The following is a 15,078-nucleotide window of genomic DNA, read 5'->3' as shown; positions in this document are numbered from 1 at the left end:
TGCAAAATGGCGCCAGCCTCACCTTTGCCATCCGCACAGAAGAAGGCAATCTTGTATGGCCTGATTTGGCTGGCCACGTTTTTCAGCACCGAGCAACAGGGCAAGGCATTGGTGGTTCAGTGGTAGAATTCTCGCCTGCCACGCGGGAGGCCCGGGTTCGATTCCCGGCCAATGCAAATGCTAGGATTTTGGCACACCTCCACACTTTGCACTTCTCAAGCTTAAGACATCTCTGCAGGCCAGAAGCCATTTAAGGACATTTGCAAGAGTCACCGTGGCACTTGGCCACAGTGCTGGCTGACAGTCGAGAAGAGGGACCCTAGTACCCAGCAAACATGACTCTAAGACACACAAGTTAAAGCAGCCTTTGGACACTTGCGTGCCCAAAGGCCTTGCATGTCTTCTAGCAGTGCCAGTGACGTGCAGCATCTCTCCCTCTCCAGTACTCACCTATTAGGCTTCTTTTTAACTGTCTAGAAAAGCCTCGGAAATGCCAAGTCAGCAGCATCTGCTCATCTGGTGTTGTTTTACAACTTTTTGCCTTGTTGTCTTTGCACTCTACTCAGGGCCTTGCTCAAATTTGGAGCGTTCTCTCTAGGCCCTCATTCATTCTACTTTTGTCCTGAGTTTTCTCACAGTAGATGTTGAGATGTTGTGTCAGCTTACCTACAACTTGCTTTCCCAGCACCTAGCAATTAAGAAAACATACTAAAAGTACAGAAAAAAAAGTAGTAACAAACTTAAGTCAAATGAAAGCAACCACTTTTTTTGCTTGCCGGGACTGAAAGGCTTTTTGGTTTGTAACTTTTGTTGGGAAGTACCTCATCTAAAAACAAGTTAAGGGAAAGAGCAACTTCCTTTTTTTCAATCCTCTCAGCTAAATCTCAGGCCGTGTGCAGAGTGCCCTCCTCATACTGCTATGTGAGCACCTTTGGAGTGCAAAGCCTAATACACACCATACCAATGCCTGTCAGATAGATGGGTCGAACAGATGATTTCCGGCAGGTCCGATCTGATTTCCGATCGTTTTTCTGATGGATTTGCATAGTAGTGATCGGAAATCCGAACGGAAATCCGATCGTGTCTGTCGGAAAGGATCTATCGGCCCATCTATCTGATGGGGAATTGCATGGTGTGCACCAGGCATACGAGAATGAGTATCTTTCAGGTGGTTGTTCCTTGTCAAGTGATTGATTGTAAGTCTCTCCTTGACAAAAGGACTGGAGTAAAGCCAACGGAAATCTGGGAAAAGCAGATAAGAAAAGTAGTATAGGAAAGATGAGTAAGATTGTAAGAAGGAGTGTTTTTCTCTTTCTTGGGGTGGTGAAGCACTTTTGCTGAAAAGTTGTTAAAAGAGGTTGTGTGAGTAAAAGTGAAGGGGAAAGCTGAGATGACATTTTCGTTTGTTAGCAAAGGGAGTGGGGAGTGGCATGTGAAAGAGGAGGTGATGGCCTGGTGATGGTTTGTAATCGTTTTGGAGGAGCTCTGCCTAGTAGAAAATAAAAGGAGAAGCTTTGATCGCCCAACGTGGGGCTCGAACCCACGACCCTGAGATTAAGAGTCTCATGCTCTACCGACTGAGCTAGCCGGGCTTGCTTGCTTGAGCTGAAATGTCAAAAATTGCAAAATGGCGCCAGCCTCACCTTTGCCATCCGCACAGAAGAAGGCAATCTTGTATGGCCTGATTTGGCTGGCCACGTTTTTCAGCACCGAGCAACAGGGCAAGGCATTGGTGGTTCAGTGGTAGAATTCTCGCCTGCCACGCGGGAGGCCCGGGTTCGATTCCCGGCCAATGCAAATGCTAGGATTTTGGCACACCTCCACACTTTGCACTTCTCAAGCTTAAGACATCTCTGCAGGCCAGAAGCCATTTAAGGACATTTGCAAGAGTCACCGTGGCACTTGGCCACAGTGCTGGCTGACAGTCGAGAAGAGGGACCCTAGTACCCAGCAAACATGACTCTAAGACACACAAGTTAAAGCAGCCTTGGGACACTTGCGTGCCCAAAGGCCTTGCATGTCTTCTAGCAGTGCCAGTGACGTGCAGCATCTCTCCCTCTCCAGTACTCACCTATTAGGCTTCTTTTTAACTGTCTAGAAAAGCCTCGGAAATGCCAAGTCAGCAGCATCTGCTCATCTGGTGTTGTTTTACAACTTTTTGCCTTGTTGTCTTTGCACTCTACTCAGGGCCTTGCTCAAATTTGGAGCGTTCTCTCTAGGCCCTCATTCATTCTACTTTTGTCCTGAGTTTTCTCACAGTAGATGTTGAGATGTTGTGTCAGCTTACCTACAACTTGCTTTCCCAGCACCTAGCAATTAAGAAAACATACTAAAAGTACAGAAAAAAAAGTAGTAACAAACTTAAGTCAAATGAAAGCAACCACTTTTTTTGCTTGCCGGGACTGAAAGGCTTTTTGGTTTGTAACTTTTGTTGGGAAGTACCTCATCTAAAAACAAGTTAAGGGAAAGAGCAACTTCCTTTTTTTCAATCCTCTCAGCTAAATCTCAGGCCGTGTGCAGAGTGCCCTCCTCATACTGCTATGTGAGCACCTTTGGAGTGCAAAGCCTAATACACACCATACCAATGCCTGTCAGATAGATGGGTCGAACAGATGATTTCCGGCAGGTCCGATCTGATTTCCGATCGTTTTTCTGATGGATTTGCATAGTAGTGATCGGAAATCCGAACGGAAATCCGATCGTGTCTGTCGGAAAGGATCTATCGGCCCATCTATCTGATGGGGAATTGCATGGTGTGCACCAGGCATACGAGAATGAGTATCTTTCAGGTGGTTGTTCCTTGTCAAGTGATTGATTGTAAGTCTCTCCTTGACAAAAGGACTGGAGTAAAGCCAACGGAAATCTGGGAAAAGCAGATAAGAAAAGTAGTATAGGAAAGATGAGTAAGATTGTAAGAAGGAGTGTTTTTCTCTTTCTTGGGGTGGTGAAGCACTTTTGCTGAAAAGTTGTTAAAAGAGGTTGTGTGAGTAAAAGTGAAGGGGAAAGCTGAGATGACATTTTCGTTTGTTAGCAAAGGGAGTGGGGAGTGGCATGTGAAAGAGGAAGTGATGGCCTGGTGATGGTTTGTAATCGTTTTGGAGGAGCTCTGCCTAGTAGAAAGTAAAAGGAGAAGCTTTGATCGCCCAACGTGGGGCTCGAACCCACGACCCTGAGATTAAGAGTCTCATGCTCTACCGACTGAGCTAGCCGGGCTTGCTTGCTTGAGCTGAAATGTCAAAAATTGCAAAATGGCGCCAGCCTCACCTTTGCCATCCGCACAGAAGAAGGCAATCTTGTATGGCCTGATTTGGCTGGCCACGTTTTTCAGCACCGAGCAACAGGGCAAGGCATTGGTGGTTCAGTGGTAGAATTCTCGCCTGCCACGCGGGAGTCCCGGGTTCGATTCCCGGCCAATGCAAATGCTAGGATTTTGGCACACCTCCACACTTTGCACTTCTCAAGCTTAAGACATCTCTGCAGGCCAGAAGCCATTTAAGGACATTTGCAAGAGTCACCGTGGCACTTGGCCACAGTGCTGGCTGACAGTCGAGAAGACGGACCCTAGTACCCAGCAAACATGACTCTAAGACACACAAGTTAAAGCAGCCTTGGGACACTTGCGTGCCCAAAGGCCTTGCATGTCTTCTAGCAGTGCCAGTGACGTGCAGCATCTCTCCCTCTCCAGTACTCACCTATTAGGCTTCTTTTTAACTGTCTAGAAAAGCCTCGGAAATGCCAAGTCAGCAGCATCTGCTCATCTGGTGTTGTTTTACAACTTTTTGCCTTGTTGTCTTTGCACTCTACTCAGGGCCTTGCTCAAATTTGGAGCGTTCTCTCTAGGCCCTCATTCATTCTACTTTTGTCCTGAGTTTTCTCACAGTAGATGTTGAGATGTTGTGTCAGCTTACCTACAACTTGCTTTCCCAGCACCTAGCAATTAAGAAAACATACTAAAAGTACAGAAAAAAAAGTAGTAACAAACTTAAGTCAAATGAAAGCAACCACTTTTTTTGCTTGCCGGGACTGAAAGGCTTTTTGGTTTGTAACTTTTGTTGGGAAGTACCTCATCTAAAAACAAGTTAAGGGAAAGAGCAACTTCCTTTTTTTCAATCCTCTCAGCTAAATCTCAGGCCGTGTGCAGAGTGCCCTCCTCATACTGCTATGTGAGCACCTTTGGAGTGCAAAGCCTAATACACACCATACCAATGCCTGTCAGATAGATGGGTCGAACAGATGATTTCCGGCAGGTCCGATCTGATTTCCGATCGTTTTTCTGATGGATTTGCATAGTAGTGATCGGAAATCCGAACGGAAATCCGATCGTGTCTGTCGGAAAGGATCTATCGGCCCATCTATCTGATGGGGAATTGCATGGTGTGCACCAGGCATACGAGAATGAGTATCTTTCAGGTGGTTGTTCCTTGTCAAGTGATTGATTGTAAGTCTCTCCTTGACAAAAGGACTGGAGTAAAGCCAACGGAAATCTGGGAAAAGCAGATAAGAAAAGTAGTATAGGAAAGATGAGTAAGATTGTAAGAAGGAGTGTTTTTCTCTTTCTTGGGGTGGTGAAGCACTTTTGCTGAAAAGTTGTTAAAAGAGGTTGTGTGAGTAAAAGTGAAGGGGAAAGCTGAGATGACATTTTCGTTTGTTAGCAAAGGGAGTGGGGAGTGGCATGTGAAAGAGGAAGTGATGGCCTGGTGATGGTTTGTAATCGTTTTGGAGGAGCTCTGCCTAGTAGAAAGTAAAAGGAGAAGCTTTGATCGCCCAACGTGGGGCTCGAACCCACGACCCTGAGATTAAGAGTCTCATGCTCTACCGACTGAGCTAGCCGGGCTTGCTTGCTTGAGCTGAAATGTCAAAAATTGCAAAATGGCGCCAGCCTCACCTTTGCCATCCGCACAGAAGAAGGCAATCTTGTATGGCCTGATTTGGCTGGCCACGTTTTTCAGCACCGAGCAACAGGGCAAGGCATTGGTGGTTCAGTGGTAGAATTCTCGCCTGCCACGCGGGAGGCCCGGGTTCGATTCCCGGCCAATGCAAATGCTAGGATTTTGGCACACCTCCACACTTTGCACTTCTCAAGCTTAAGACATCTCTGCAGGCCAGAAGCCATTTAAGGACATTTGCAAGAGTCACCGTGGCACTTGGCCACAGTGCTGGCTGACAGTCGAGAAGAGGGACCCTAGTACCCAGCAAACATGACTCTAAGACACACAAGTTAAAGCAGCCTTTGGACACTTGCGTGCCCAAAGGCCTTGCATGTCTTCTAGCAGTGCCAGTGACGTGCAGCATCTCTCCCTCTCCAGTACTCACCTATTAGGCTTCTTTTTAACTGTCTAGAAAAGCCTCGGAAATGCCAAGTCAGCAGCATCTGCTCATCTGGTGTTGTTTTACAACTTTTTGCCTTGTTGTCTTTGCACTCTACTCAGGGCCTTGCTCAAATTTGGAGCGTTCTCTCTAGGCCCTCATTCATTCTACTTTTGTCCTGAGTTTTCTCACAGTAGATGTTGAGATGTTGTGTCAGCTTACCTACAACTTGCTTTCCCAGCACCTAGCAATTAAGAAAACATACTAAAAGTACAGAAAAAAAAGTAGTAACAAACTTAAGTCAAATGAAAGCAACCACTTTTTTTGCTTGCCGGGACTGAAAGGCTTTTTGGTTTGTAACTTTTGTTGGGAAGTACCTCATCTAAAAACAAGTTAAGGGAAAGAGCAACTTCCTTTTTTTCAATCCTCTCAGCTAAATCTCAGGCCGTGTGCAGAGTGCCCTCCTCATACTGCTATGTGAGCACCTTTGGAGTGCAAAGCCTAATACACACCATACCAATGCCTGTCAGATAGATGGGTCGAACAGATGATTTCCGGCAGGTCCGATCTGATTTCCGATCGTTTTTCTGATGGATTTGCATAGTAGTGATCGGAAATCCGAACGGAAATCCGATCGTGTCTGTCGGAAAGGATCTATCGGCCCATCTATCTGATGGGGAATTGCATGGTGTGCACCAGGCATATGAGAATGAGTATCTTTCAGGTGGTTGTTCCTTGTCAAGTGATTGATTGTAAGTCTCTCCTTGACAAAAGGACTGGAGTAAAGCCAACGGAAATCTGGGAAAAGCAGATAAGAAAAGTAGTATAGGAAAGATGAGTAAGATTGTAAGAAGGAGTGTTTTTCTCTTTCTTGGGGTGGTGAAGCACTTTTGCTGAAAAGTTGTTAAAAGAGGTTGTGTGAGTAAAAGTGAAGGGGAAAGCTGAGATGACATTTTCATTTGTTAGCAAAGGGAGTGGGGAGTGGCATGTGAAAGAGGAAGTGATGGCCTGGTGATGGTTTGTAATCGTTTTGGAGGAGCTCTGCCTAGTAGAAAGTAAAAGGAGAAGCTTTGATCGCCCAACGTGGGGCTCGAACCCACGACCCTGAGATTAAGGGTCTCATGCTCTACCGACTGAGCTAGCCGGGCTTGCTTGCTTGAGCTGAAATGTCAAAAATTGCAAAATGGCGCCAGCCTCACCTTTGCCATCCGCACAGAAGAAGGCAATCTTGTATGGCCTGATTTGGCTGGCCACGTTTTTCAGCACCGAGCAACAGGGCAAGGCATTGGTGGTTCAGTGGTAGAATTCTCGCCTGCCACGCGGGAGGCCCGGGTTTGATTCCCGGCCAATGCAAATGCTAGGATTTTGGCACACCTCCACACTTTGCACTTCTCAAGCTTAAGACATCTCTGCAGGCCAGAAGCCATTTAAGGACATTTGCAAGAGTCACCGTGGCACTTGGCCACAGTGCTGGCTGACAGTCGAGAAGAGGGACCCTAGTACCCAGCAAACATGACTCTAAGACACACAAGTTAAAGCAGCCTTGGGACACTTGCGTGCCCAAAGGCCTTGCATGTCTTCTAGCAGTGCCAGTGACGTGCAGCATCTCTCCCTCTCCAGTACTCACCTATTAGGCTTCTTTTTAACTGTCTAGAAAAGCCTCGGAAATGCCAAGTCAGCAGCATCTGCTCATCTGGTGTTGTTTTACAACTTTTTGCCTTGTTGTCTTTGCACTCTACTCAGGGCCTTGCTCAAATTTGGAGCGTTCTCTCTAGGCCCTCATTCATTCTACTTTTGTCCTGAGTTTTCTCACAGTAGATGTTGAGATGTTGTGTCAGCTTACCTACAACTTGCTTTCCCAGCACCTAGCAATTAAGAAAACATACTAAAAGTACAGAAAAAAAAGTAGTAACAAACTTAAGTCAAATGAAAGCAACCACTTTTTTTGCTTGCCGGGACTGAAAGGCTTTTTGGTTTGTAACTTTTGTTGGGAAGTACCTCATCTAAAAACAAGTTAAGGGAAAGAGCAACTTCCTTTTTTTCAATCCTCTCAGCTAAATCTCAGGCCGTGTGCAGAGTGCCCTCCTCATACTGCTATGTGAGCACCTTTGGAGTGCAAAGCCTAATACACACCATACCAATGCCTGTCAGATAGATGGGTCGAACAGATGATTTCCGGCAGGTCCGATCTGATTTCCGATCGTTTTTCTGATGGATTTGCATAGTAGTGATCGGAAATCCGAACGGAAATCCGATCGTGTCTGTCGGAAAGGATCTATCGGCCCATCTATCTGATGGGGAATTGCATGGTGTGCACCAGGCATACGAGAATGAGTATCTTTCAGGTGGTTGTTCCTTGTCAAGTGATTGATTGTAAGTCTCTCCTTGACAAAAGGACTGGAGTAAAGCCAACGGAAATCTGGGAAAAGCAGATAAGAAAAGTAGTATAGGAAAGATGAGTAAGATTGTAAGAAGGAGTGTTTTTCTCTTTCTTGGGGTGGTGAAGCACTTTTGCTGAAAAGTTGTTAAAAGAGGTTGTGTGAGTAAAAGTGAAGGGGAAAGCTGAGATGACATTTTCGTTTGTTAGCAAAGGGAGTGGGGAGTGGCATGTGAAAGAGGAAGTGATGGCCTGGTGATGGTTTGTAATCGTTTTGGAGGAGCTCTGCCTAGTAGAAAGTAAAAGGAGAAGCTTTGATCGCCCAACGTGGGGCTCGAACCCACGACCCTGAGATTAAGAGTCTCATGCTCTACCGACTGAGCTAGCCGGGCTTGCTTGCTTGAGCTGAAATGTCAAAAATTGCAAAATGGTGCCAGCCTCACCTTTGCCATCCGCACAGAAGAAGGCAATCTTGTATGGCCTGATTTGGCTGGCCACGTTTTTCAGCACCAAGCAACAGGGCAAGGCATTGGTGGTTCAGTGGTAGAATTCTCGCCTGCCACGCGGGAGGCCCGGGTTCGATTCCCGGCCAATGCAAATGCTAGGATTTTGGCACACCTCCACACTTTGCACTTCTCAAGCTTAAGACATCTCTGCAGGCCAGAAGCCATTTAAGGACATTTGCAAGAGTCACCGTGGCACTTGGCCACAGTGCTGGCTGACAGTCGAGAAGAGGGACCCTAGTACCCAGCAAACATGACTCTAAGACACACAAGTTAAAGCAGCCTTGGGACACTTGCGTGCCCAAAGGCCTTGCATGTCTTCTAGCAGTGCCAGTGACGTGCAGCATCTCTCCCTCTCCAGTACTCACCTATTAGGCTTCTTTTTAACTGTCTAGAAAAGCCTCGGAAATGCCAAGTCAGCAGCATCTGCTCATCTGGTGTTGTTTTACAACTTTTTGCCTTGTTGTCTTTGCACTCTACTCAGGGCCTTGCTCAAATTTGGAGCGTTCTCTCTAGGCCCTCATTCATTCTACTTTTGTCCTGAGTTTTCTCACAGTAGATGTTGAGATGTTGTGTCAGCTTACCTACAACTTGCTTTCCCAGCACCTAGCAATTAAGAAAGCATACTAAAAGTACAGAAAAAAAAAGTAGTAACAAACTTAAGTCAAATGAAAGCAACCACTTTTTTTGCTTGCCGGGACTGAAAGGCTTTTTGGTTTGTAACTTTTGTTGGGAAGTACCTCATCTAAAAACAAGTTAAGGGAAAGAGCAACTTCCTTTTTTTCAATCCTCTCAGCTAAATCTCAGGCCGTGTGCAGAGTGCCCTCCTCATACTGCTATGTGAGCACCTTTGGAGTGCAAAGCCTAATACACACCATACCAATGCCTGTCAGATAGATGGGTCGAACAGATGATTTCCGGCAGGTCCGATCTGATTTCCGATCGTTTTTCTGATGGATTTGCATAGTAGTGATCGGAAATCCGAACGGAAATCCGATCGTGTCTGTCGGAAAGGATCTATCGGCCCATCTATCTGATGGGGAATTGCATGGTGTGCACCAGGCATACGAGAATGAGTATCTTTCAGGTGGTTGTTCCTTGTCAAGTGATTGATTGTAAGTCTCTCCTTGACAAAAGGACTGGAGTAAAGCCAACGGAAATCTGGGAAAAGCAGATAAGAAAAGTAGTATAGGAAAGATGAGTAAGATTGTAAGAAGGAGTGTTTTTCTCTTTCTTGGGGTGGTGAAGCACTTTTGCTGAAAAGTTGTTAAAAGAGGTTGTGTGAGTAAAAGTGAAGGGGAAAGCTGAGATGACATTTTCGTTTGTTAGCAAAGGGAGTGGGGAGTGGCATGTGAAAGAGGAAGTGATGGCCTGGTGATGGTTTGTAATCGTTTTGGAGGAGCTCTGCCTAGTAGAAAGTAAAAGGAGAAGCTTTGATCGCCCAACATGGGGCTCGAACCCACGACCCTGAGATTAAGAGTCTCATGCTCTACCGACTGAACTAGCCGGGCTTGCTTGCTTGAGCTGAAATGTCAAAAATTGCAAAATGGCGCCAGCCTCACCTTTGCCATCCGCACAGAAGAAGGCAATCTTGTATGGCCTGATTTGGCTGGCCACGTTTTTCAGCACCGAGCAACAGGGCAAGGCATTGGTGGTTCAGTGGTAGAATTCTCACCTGCCACGCGGGAGGCCCGGGTTCGATTCCCGGCCAATGCAAATGCTAGGATTTTGGCACACCTCCACACTTTGCACTTCTCAAGCTTAAGACATCTCTGCAGGCCAGAAGCCATTTAAGGACATTTGCAAGAGTCACCGTGGCACTTGGCCACAGTGCTGGCTGACAGTCGAGAAGAGGGACCCTAGTACCCAGCAAACATGACTCTAAGACACACAAGTTAAAGCAGCCTTGGGACACTTGCGTGCCCAAAGGCCTTGCATGTCTTCTAGCAGTGCCAGTGACGTGCAGCATCTCTCCCTCTCCAGTACTCACCTATTAGGCTTCTTTTTAACTGTCTAGAAAAGCCTCGGAAATGCCAAGTCAGCAGCATCTGCTCATCTGGTGTTGTTTTACAACTTTTTGCCTTGTTGTCTTTGCACTCTACTCAGGGCCTTGCTCAAATTTGGAGCGTTCTCTCTAGGCCCTCATTCATTCTACTTTTGTCCTGAGTTTTCTCACAGTAGATGTTGAGATGTTGTGTCAGCTTACCTACAACTTGCTTTCCCAGCACCTAGCAATTAAGAAAACATACTAAAAGTACAGAAAAAAAAGTAGTAACAAACTTAAGTCAAATGAAAGCAACCACTTTTTTTGCTTGCCGGGACTGAAAGGCTTTTTGGTTTGTAACTTTTGTTGGGAAGTACCTCATCTAAAAACAAGTTAAGGGAAAGAGCAACTTCCTTTTTTTCAATCCTCTCAGCTAAATCTCAGGCCGTGTGCAGAGTGCCCTCCTCATACTGCTATGTGAGCACCTTTGGAGTGCAAAGCCTAATACACACCATACCAATGCCTGTCAGATAGATGGGTCGAACAGATGATTTCCGGCAGGTCCGATCTGATTTCCGATCGTTTTTCTGATGGATTTGCATAGTAGTGATCGGAAATCCGAACGGAAATCCGATCGTGTCTGTCGGAAAGGATCTATCGGCCCATCTATCTGATGGGGAATTGCATGGTGTGCACCAGGCATACGAGAATGAGTATCTTTCAGGTGGTTGTTCCTTGTCAAGTGATTGATTGTAAGTCTCTCCTTGACAAAAGGACTGGAGTAAAGCCAACGGAAATCTGGGAAAAGCAGATAAGAAAAGTAGTATAGGAAAGATGAGTAAGATTGTAAGAAGGAGTGTTTTTCTCTTTCTTGGGGTGGTGAAGCACTTTTGCTGAAAAGTTGTTAAAAGAGGTTGTGTGAGTAAAAGTGAAGGGGAAAGCTGAGATGACATTTTCGTTTGTTAGCAAAGGGAGTGGGGAGTGGCATGTGAAAGAGGAAGTGATGGCCTGGTGATGGTTTGTAATCGTTTTGGAGGAGCTCTGCCTAGTAGAAAGTAAAAGGAGAAGCTTTGATCGCCCAACGTGGGGCTCGAACCCACGACCCTGAGATTAAGAGTCTCATGCTCTACCGACTGAGCTAGCCGGGCTTGCTTGCTTGAGCTGAAATGTCAAAAATTGCAAAATGGCGCCAGCCTCACCTTTGCCATCCGCACAGAAGAAGGCAATCTTGTATGGCCTGATTTGGCTGGCCACGTTTTTCAGCACCGAGCAACAGGGCAAGGCATTGGTGGTTCAGTGGTAGAATTCTCGCCTGCCACGCGGGAGGCCCGGGTTCGATTCCCGGCCAATGCAAATGCTAGGATTTTGGCACACCTCCACACTTTGCACTTCTCAAGCTTAAGACATCTCTGCAGGCCAGAAGCCATTTAAGGACATTTGCAAGAGTCACCGTGGCACTTGGCCACAGTGCTGGCTGACAGTCGAGAAGAGGGACCCTAGTACCCAGCAAACATGACTCTAAGACACACAAGTTAAAGCAGCCTTGGGACACTTGCGTGCCCAAAGGCCTTGCATGTCTTCTAGCAGTGCCAGTGACGTGCAGCATCTCTCCCTCTCCAGTACTCACCTATTAGGCTTCTTTTTAACTGTCTAGAAAAGCCTCGGAAATGCCAAGTCAGCAGCATCTGCTCATCTGGTGTTGTTTTACAACTTTTTGCCTTGTTGTCTTTGCACTCTACTCAGGGCCTTGCTCAAATTTGGAGCGTTCTCTCTAGGCCCTCATTCATTCTACTTTTGTCCTGAGTTTTCTCACAGTAGATGTTGAGATGTTGTGTCAGCTTACCTACAACTTGCTTTCCCAGCACCTAGCAATTAAGAAAACATACTAAAAGTACAGAAAAAAAAGTAGTAACAAACTTAAGTCAAATGAAAGCAACCACTTTTTTTGCTTGCCGGGACTGAAAGGCTTTTTGGTTTGTAACTTTTGTTGGGAAGTACCTCATCTAAAAACAAGTTAAGGGAAAGAGCAACTTCCTTTTTTTCAATCCTCTCAGCTAAATCTCAGGCCGTGTGCAGAGTGCCCTCCTCATACTGCTATGTGAGCACCTTTGGAGTGCAAAGCCTAATACACACCATACCAATGCCTGTCAGATAGATGGGTCGAACAGATGATTTCCGGCAGGTCCGATCTGATTTCCGATCGTTTTTCTGATGGATTTGCATAGTAGTGATCGGAAATCCGAACGGAAATCCGATCGTGTCTGTCGGAAAGGATCTATCGGCCCATCTATCTGATGGGGAATTGCATGGTGTGCACCAGGCATACGAGAATGAGTATCTTTCAGGTGGTTGTTCCTTGTCAAGTGATTGATTGTAAGTCTCTCCTTGACAAAAGGACTGGAGTAAAGCCAACGGAAATCTGGGAAAAGCAGATAAGAAAAGTAGTATAGGAAAGATGAGTAAGATTGTAAGAAGGAGTGTTTTTCTCTTTCTTGGGGTGGTGAAGCACTTTTGCTGAAAAGTTGTTAAAAGAGGTTGTGTGAGTAAAAGTGAAGGGGAAAGCTGAGATGACATTTTCGTTTGTTAGCAAAGGGAGTGGGGAGTGGCATGTGAAAGAGGAAGTGATGGCCTGGTGATGGTTTGTAATCGTTTTGGAGGAGCTCTGCCTAGTAGAAAGTAAAAGGAGAAGCTTTGATCGCCCAACGTGGGGCTCGAACCCACGACCCTGAGATTAAGAGTCTCATGCTCTACCGACTGAGCTAGCCGGGCTTGCTTGCTTGAGCTGAAATGTCAAAAATTGCAAAATGGCGCCAGCCTCACCTTTGCCATCCGCACAGAAGAAGGCAATCTTGTATGGCCTGATTTGGCTGGCCACGTTTTTCAGCACCGAGCAACAGGGCAAGGCATTGGTGGTTCAGTGGTAGAATTCTCACCTGCCACGCGGGAGGCCCGGGTTCGATTCCCGGCCAATGCAAATGCTAGGATTTTGGCACACCTCCACACTTTGCACTTCTCAAGCTTAAGACATCTCTGCAGGCCAGAAGCCATTTAAGGACATTTGCAAGAGTCACCGTGGCACTTGGCCACAGTGCTGGCTGACAGTCGAGAAGAGGGACCCTAGTACCCAGCAAACATGACTCTAAGACACACAAGTTAAAGCAGCCTTGGGACACTTGCGTGCCCAAAGGCCTTGCATGTCTTCTAGCAGTGCCAGTGACGTGCAGCATCTCTCCCTCTCCAGTACTCACCTATTAGGCTTCTTTTTAACTGTCTAGAAAAGCCTTGGAAATGCCAAGTCAGCAGCATCTGCTCATCTGGTGTTGTTTTACAACTTTTTGCCTTGTTGTCTTTGCACTCTACTCAGGGCCTTGCTCAAATTTGGAGCGTTCTCTCTAGGCCCTCATTCATTCTACTTTTGTCCTGAGTTTTCTCACAGTAGATGTTGAGATGTTGTGTCAGCTTACCTACAACTTGCTTTCCCAGCACCTAGCAATTAAGAAAACATACTAAAAGTACAGAAAAAAAAGTAGTAACAAACTTAAGTCAAATGAAAGCAACCACTTTTTTTGCTTGCCGGGACTGAAAGGCTTTTTGGTTTGTAACTTTTGTTGGGAAGTACCTCATCTAAAAACAAGTTAAGGGAAAGAGCAACTTCCTTTTTTTCAATCCTCTCAGCTAAATCTCAGGCCGTGTGCAGAGTGCCCTCCTCATACTGCTATGTGAGCACCTTTGGAGTGCAAAGCCTAATACACACCATACCAATGCCTGTCAGATAGATGGGTCGAACAGATGATTTCCGGCAGGTCCGATCTGATTTCCGATCGTTTTTCTGATGGATTTGCATAGTAGTGATCGGAAATCCGAACGGAAATCCGATCGTGTCTGTCGGAAAGGATCTATCGGCCCATCTATCTGATGGGGAATTGCATGGTGTGCACCAGGCATACGAGAATGAGTATCTTTCAGGTGGTTGTTCCTTGTCAAGTGATTGATTGTAAGTCTCTCCTTGACAAAAGGACTGGAGTAAAGCCAACGGAAATCTGGGAAAAGCAGATAAGAAAAGTAGTATAGGAAAGATGAGTAAGATTGTAAGAAGGAGTGTTTTTCTCTTTCTTGGGGTGGTGAAGCACTTTTGCTGAAAAGTTGTTAAAAGAGGTTGTGTGAGTAAAAGTGAAGGGGAAAGCTGAGATGACATTTTCGTTTGTTAGCAAAGGGAGTGGGGAGTGGCATGTGAAAGAGGAAGTGATGGCCTGGTGATGGTTTGTAATCGTTTTGGAGGAGCTCTGCCTAGTAGAAAGTAAAAGGAGAAGCTTTGATCGCCCAACGTGGGGCTCGAACCCACGACCCTGAGATTAAGAGTCTCATGCTCTACCGACTGAGCTAGCCGGGCTTGCTTGCTTGAGCTGAAATGTCAAAAATTGCAAAATGGCGCCAGCCTCACCTTTGCCATCCGCACAGAAGAAGGCAATCTTGTATGGCCTGATTTGGCTGGCCACGTTTTTCAGCACCGAGCAACAGGGCAAGGCATTGGTGGTTCAGTGGTAGAATTCTCGCCTGCCACGCGGGAGGCCCGGGTTCGATTCCCGGCCAATGCAAATGCTAGGATTTTGGCACACCTCCACACTTTGCACTTCTCAAGCTTAAGACATCTCTGCAGGCCAGAAGCCATTTAAGGACATTTGCAAGAGTCACCGTGGCACTTGGCCACAGTGCTGGCTGACAGTCGAGAAGAGGGACCCTAGTACCCAGCAAACATGACTCTAAGACACACAAGTTAAAGCAGCCTTGGGACACTTGCGTGCCCAAAGGCCTTGCATGTCTTCTAGCAGTGCCAGTGACGTGCAGCATCTCTCCCTCTCCAGTACTCACCTATTAGGCTTCTTTTTAACTGTCTAGAAAAGCCTCGG

At 46.3% G+C, this 15,078-nt stretch overlaps 15 non-coding genes across 15 annotated transcripts; 8 read left to right on the top strand and 7 right to left on the bottom strand.

Annotated features, from left to right (window-relative positions):
- The first annotated feature begins 105 nt into the window (after window positions 1-105).
- Window positions 106-176, top strand: TRNAG-GCC (transfer RNA glycine (anticodon GCC)). The gene has a single exon. It is a non-coding gene; the product is annotated as a tRNA-Gly (tRNA).
- Window positions 177-1,519: 1,343 nt separating this feature from the next.
- On the bottom strand, window positions 1,520-1,592 carry TRNAK-CUU (transfer RNA lysine (anticodon CUU)). The gene has a single exon. It is a non-coding gene; the product is annotated as a tRNA-Lys (tRNA).
- Window positions 1,593-1,726: 134 nt separating this feature from the next.
- Window positions 1,727-1,797, top strand: TRNAG-GCC (transfer RNA glycine (anticodon GCC)). Its single transcript has one exon. It is a non-coding gene; the product is annotated as a tRNA-Gly (tRNA).
- Window positions 1,798-3,140: 1,343 nt separating this feature from the next.
- TRNAK-CUU (transfer RNA lysine (anticodon CUU)) lies at window positions 3,141-3,213 on the bottom strand. Its single transcript has one exon. It is a non-coding gene; the product is annotated as a tRNA-Lys (tRNA).
- Window positions 3,214-3,347: 134 nt separating this feature from the next.
- Window positions 3,348-3,418, top strand: TRNAG-GCC (transfer RNA glycine (anticodon GCC)). The gene has a single exon. It is a non-coding gene; the product is annotated as a tRNA-Gly (tRNA).
- Window positions 3,419-4,761: 1,343 nt separating this feature from the next.
- TRNAK-CUU (transfer RNA lysine (anticodon CUU)) lies at window positions 4,762-4,834 on the bottom strand. Its single transcript has one exon. It is a non-coding gene; the product is annotated as a tRNA-Lys (tRNA).
- A 134-nt stretch (window positions 4,835-4,968) lies between these two features.
- Window positions 4,969-5,039, top strand: TRNAG-GCC (transfer RNA glycine (anticodon GCC)). Its single transcript has one exon. It is a non-coding gene; the product is annotated as a tRNA-Gly (tRNA).
- A 1,550-nt stretch (window positions 5,040-6,589) lies between these two features.
- On the top strand, window positions 6,590-6,660 carry TRNAG-GCC (transfer RNA glycine (anticodon GCC)). Its single transcript has one exon. It is a non-coding gene; the product is annotated as a tRNA-Gly (tRNA).
- Window positions 6,661-8,003: 1,343 nt separating this feature from the next.
- TRNAK-CUU (transfer RNA lysine (anticodon CUU)) lies at window positions 8,004-8,076 on the bottom strand. The gene has a single exon. It is a non-coding gene; the product is annotated as a tRNA-Lys (tRNA).
- Window positions 8,077-8,210: 134 nt separating this feature from the next.
- Window positions 8,211-8,281, top strand: TRNAG-GCC (transfer RNA glycine (anticodon GCC)). Its single transcript has one exon. It is a non-coding gene; the product is annotated as a tRNA-Gly (tRNA).
- Window positions 8,282-11,246: 2,965 nt separating this feature from the next.
- TRNAK-CUU (transfer RNA lysine (anticodon CUU)) lies at window positions 11,247-11,319 on the bottom strand. The gene has a single exon. It is a non-coding gene; the product is annotated as a tRNA-Lys (tRNA).
- Window positions 11,320-11,453: 134 nt separating this feature from the next.
- TRNAG-GCC (transfer RNA glycine (anticodon GCC)) lies at window positions 11,454-11,524 on the top strand. The gene has a single exon. It is a non-coding gene; the product is annotated as a tRNA-Gly (tRNA).
- Window positions 11,525-12,867: 1,343 nt separating this feature from the next.
- TRNAK-CUU (transfer RNA lysine (anticodon CUU)) lies at window positions 12,868-12,940 on the bottom strand. The gene has a single exon. It is a non-coding gene; the product is annotated as a tRNA-Lys (tRNA).
- A 1,548-nt stretch (window positions 12,941-14,488) lies between these two features.
- TRNAK-CUU (transfer RNA lysine (anticodon CUU)) lies at window positions 14,489-14,561 on the bottom strand. The gene has a single exon. It is a non-coding gene; the product is annotated as a tRNA-Lys (tRNA).
- Window positions 14,562-14,695: 134 nt separating this feature from the next.
- On the top strand, window positions 14,696-14,766 carry TRNAG-GCC (transfer RNA glycine (anticodon GCC)). The gene has a single exon. It is a non-coding gene; the product is annotated as a tRNA-Gly (tRNA).
- Window positions 14,767-15,078: the final 312 nt, after the last annotated feature.

Source organism: Hyperolius riggenbachi, chromosome 4 (genome assembly GCF_040937935.1).
Source record: "Hyperolius riggenbachi isolate aHypRig1 chromosome 4, aHypRig1.pri, whole genome shotgun sequence".
NCBI lineage: Eukaryota > Metazoa > Chordata > Amphibia > Anura > Hyperoliidae > Hyperolius > Hyperolius riggenbachi.
Note: the sequence above shows the minus strand (reverse complement) of the source record. Positions and strands in the feature narration are given on the sequence as shown.